The sequence below is a fragment of the Glycine soja genome, chromosome 19 (assembly GCF_004193775.1).
Source record: "Glycine soja cultivar W05 chromosome 19, ASM419377v2, whole genome shotgun sequence".
NCBI lineage: Eukaryota > Viridiplantae > Streptophyta > Magnoliopsida > Fabales > Fabaceae > Glycine > Glycine soja.
The window spans coordinates 31,436,718-31,441,406 of record NC_041020.1 but is presented as its reverse complement, the minus strand read 5'-3'; positions in this window follow the sequence as shown (position 1 = coordinate 31,441,406).

Here is a 4,689-nt window from a genome sequence, read left to right as displayed (position 1 = left end):
TTTTATGTTCATTTTTTGTCATTTTCATGTTATGTTATGAGGCTAACGTTTGTTTTGTTTTGGCTGACTTTTTGTTTTATGCATATGTGTCGTTTGAACTGTTACGTTTGTATTTACTTCGTTGCTGTCAATAGTGTTTGTTGAAGTTCCGAAATCGCGTAGAATTTTTCATTTTTTTTAGGAACGTCGTCCAAAATCAAAAAAATGAACCAAAATCATGGTAAAAAGAAAGAAGCGTTGTGAATAAATGTCTACGTATAACAAGAAAAAGAAATAAGCAAATGATAAAAAAAGAAAAAATAGGTTGTCTAGTTGAAAAACCAACATGCTTTTGAAAAGAGATGACTTCCAACTTTTGTTTGAAAAAATTTACTGATCATGACTAGTTTTTGAAAAAAAATGTGTATACACCTGAAGGGTGAATGCTGTGGAAAATTTTCCCGAAGACCCAAAATAGACTCAGATGAAAGCACAAATTGATAAAAGAACATATTTTGGAAACATTGGGTTGACTAAAATAGAGAAAATGAATCCTGAGCCGTAGCATCACATGACCATAAAAGTTTGACACTTGAGTGTCCGCATAGGTGCATGCATGACTAGTTTTGCATGCAATTTCCAAATCATCATTGTTGCATTTGTGTCATGGAAATAATGTGGGACATCCCCTTTTATCCTTGAACTAAACCAAACCCTGACATATATCATGTCCAGCCGTGCTACAAGCCTTGAGCTAAAATCCCAACTTACCATAAACCTTGACCCAAGGTGAGAATATCAATCCTTGCCCTCGGAAGAAAACACAAAAAGAAGGAAAATCCCCAATCAAAGAAAGGGAGAAGGCAAAAAAGAAGGAAAATCCCCAATCAAAGAAAGGGAGAAAGCAAAAAAGGAAAGAAAATTCCCAATTAAAAGAGGGAGAGAAAGCAGAAAAAAAGGGGGGAGAAGAAAGAAAATCCCCGATCAAAGATCGGAAGAGAAAAGAAGAAATATGCAGAAAGGTCTTAGGACCAAACAATATCTGAACAATACAGATTTGTCACCAAGTAAACAAGAAAAGAAAGGAAACCACAACCTAAAGTGGTCCTCTCCCTTTGATTGCCAACCAAAAAACTTGTGTGTCAGCGACTTTTTCGCCCCGCACTAAACAAAAACAGAAAAGAAAAAGGCCAGAAAACTCAAAGCCAAATTTCCCACCAAAAGAACCCATTCCCAAGAAAAGTCCTATTGATCCATGATCGCACATGTAATCTTTGATTTGATAGGAAATGATTTGCAAAGTCAAGTCATGACATATCTATGGTTCGGAATTAGGATGAAGCACTTACCCGTGTGAGATTGATACACTTTGAATGATTTTCTTCTATTTTTGTTGAACCCAGTGTTTCCTCTAAATGCTCATTTAGAAGCGAAATGCTAACATCCAAAATCTCATTTATGGTTATGAGAAGATTTCATCAGTTTACTTTCCTTCCCCGGTAGACACATTGTTTTTCATCCAAAAAATATGTTGCTCTGATCAGTTGGAAGTTTTGTCTCTTTACTAAAGCATGTTCACATTTTAGTGAAGAAAACACTGAGACTATTTTTAGTCTCACAAGTTATCCAGAACTACGTAGGTCTGAATTCCTCATTTGAGGATACGTAGGAGCAAGAGCCTCGCTTTTGTCGGCCGCCCCACAAGTTCTGTCATACTAACACTGGAGTCATGTGACATGCGAAGATACCCAAGTGTTTGTCCGCACTTTCAAAACTTTCTTTTGCTATCTGTAAGACAGAAAGCCTGATAGCATGCAGAGACTAACGTCGTCTTCTACACCCTTCGTCAATCGCGGCCCAACAAGCCCGTTGACACGCGGAGATTTACGTCATCTTCCGCGCTCACAAGATCTGTCATACTGACTTTGAGTCACGCTGACGGGCGGAAATACCCGAGTGGTTATCCGTATAAACATTCTTTTGCTATCTGTAAGACAGAAAGCCTGATAGCACGCAGAGACTGACGTCGCCTTCTGCACCCTTCGTCAATCGCGGCCCAACAAGCCCGTTGACACGCGGAGATTTACGTCATCTTCCGCGCTCACAAGATTTGTCATACTGACGTTTGAGTCACGCTGACGGGCGGAAATACCCGAGTGGTTATCCGTATAAATATTCTTTTGCTATTTGTAAGACAAAAAGCCTGATAGCACGCAGAGACTAACGTCGTCTTCTGCACCCTTCGTCAATCGCGGCCCAACAAGTCTGTTGACACGCGGAGATTTACGTCGTCTTCCGCGCTCACAAGATCTGTCATACTGACGCTTGAGTCACGCTGACAGGCGGAGATACCCGAGTGGTTATCCGTATAAACTTTCTTTTGCTATCTCTAAGACTCAAAGCATGATAGCGAGCGGAGTGGATAAACGTGCAGATACATATTCTGCGCCCTTTATCATTCAGGAACAACAAGCTGAGTAGATAAATGTGTAGATACATATTCTGCGCCCTTTATCATTCAGGAACAACAAGCTGAGTAGATAAACGTGCAGATACATATTCTGCGCCCTTTATCATTCAGGAACGACAAGCTGAGTGGGTAAACGCGTAGAAATAGGTTTTGCGCCCTTTATCATTCAGATTTCGCAAGTTGGGCGATAAACATGCAGAGACAAATTATGCGCCCCTTGTCATTCCGCACACCTTTTCGCTACCCAGAGGCAATCGTGTCCAACAAAACACGGAGACAAATTATGGTCATTCTGCGTCTGGTATCAGCCGAGAGGAGAAAATTCGACAGTATCGGGATGATGTGTCGGTACTGATCATTTTCAGATTTTTACAGGTTCCGCTGACAGGAAGGTTCACTGGCCGAAAGGTGTTTCGCTCAAACGAAATTAGTGTCTTATCTTTACTTCCCTTTTATCTCCAATAAAAGACAAGTAAAGAGGGGCAACTGTCATATCCTAATTTCGTCCGGGGACCTTTGCTTGGTGGCATGCAACTTTCATTTAACCATTTTGAGGTACTTGGCATCCATCGTCAGGCAATTTGTGAAGTTCCGTGACATGCCGGAACTCAAAAGGAAGCATCGTTGCACAATTCGTGAAGTTACGTGACATGCCGGAACTCAAAAGGAAGCATCGTTGCACAATTCATGGGGTTCCGTAACATTCCGTAAGTCAAAAAGGGGATGATTATGTAATCCGCAAGGTTCCGTAACATTACGGAAAGAAAACAGGTATCGTTACGAAATTCGTAAGTTTCTGTAACTTTACGAAAAAAGAATCATCAAAAAAAAGGCAGGGGGTGTATTTAGCAGAAATGGGGGTGCAAATAGCAACCAGGCCCACTTGGGCCCTCCAGAAGATTCCTCCAGAAGGTGGTTGCTTTTGGAGGAAGTCACCTTGCTCGCCTGGGCGAGCTGGGTGGCAAGCATCTCCCCCATTTTCCCATAAATAGGGGGAGAAATGAAGAAGAATTTCGTTCAGCCCTCCTGGTAATTCAAGAATCACTTGAAATTAGTGAAAAAATCCGAGCCGAGGCGCTTTCGTAAGGTTTCCGTAACGTTTCCGTGGGGATTTTCGCGAAGATCTTCAGCCGTTCTTCGACGTTCTTCGTTCGTTCATCATCGTTCTTCGGTCTTCAACGGGTAAGTTTCCAAATCGAGCTTTTCAATTCATTCTATGTACCCGTGGTGGTCCCCATTTGTTCTTACGTGCTTTTTATTTTCATTTTATTTACTTTCCGTACCGCCTTTTGGCGTGCTTTAGTCATTTGCTTAAGTCATTTTCTCATCTAATCAAAAAATAAAATAAATTTCCACCGATCATTTGAATTGTAATATCCGTTAGTTTCTGTTAAAATGAATCAAGAATATCTTTTAGTAAAATAAATCAAAAAGAATCAATCGGACATTTTCCTTTGGGATTTCTCTTTCTTAATCGAATCGATTAATAATCAAAGTGAAACTAAGGCTAAAATCAATTCATAAACCAAACTTTTGACGTTGCCTAAAAAAGGCCATTTTCAAAGGTCCAAAGCCTTGAAATGGTCTTTTCCGCTTTTATCGATTAAATGTAAATTTCAAAAGTGCTAAAATCAACATGTAGCTTTGTTACCTCTTTCAAAAATAAAGAGAACATTAAATGGTCCAATGCCTTAATGTCTTCTCTCTTTTTTTCAAAAGAATCGAAAGTTTGTTTAATGGTCCGACGCCTTAAATAACCTTTCACTCAACAAAAACATATCTTGCAAAAAAGGGATAAAAACAACTTAAACAAACATTTTGTTCACAAAGAACTACGTAGGTCTGATTTCCTTATCGCAATTAAGGAATACGTAGGAGCAAGGGAAACCCCCTCGTCGACCGCAAAAAAATAAAAAGTATAAAAAGTACAAAAATAAATAAAGACGTAAAAGGGAACCTAAAATTGAAGTCATGTTTGCACATTTAATTAAAGGTTGTCGTCTCTTGTGACGGACGCGAGGGGTGCTAATACCTTCCCCGCGCGTAAATACAACTCTCGAACCTTTCACTTAAAGTTCGTAGATCATGTCTTTTCCGGTTTTTCCGACATTTTCCTCAAATAAACGTTGGTGGCGACTCCGCGCGTATTCCTTTCTTGGAACACGCATCCCGCGAGTCACGTGTCGCCCTCCCGCCGAAGGGTAGGTTGCAACACTAATTTATCATATAAACCTAAATCT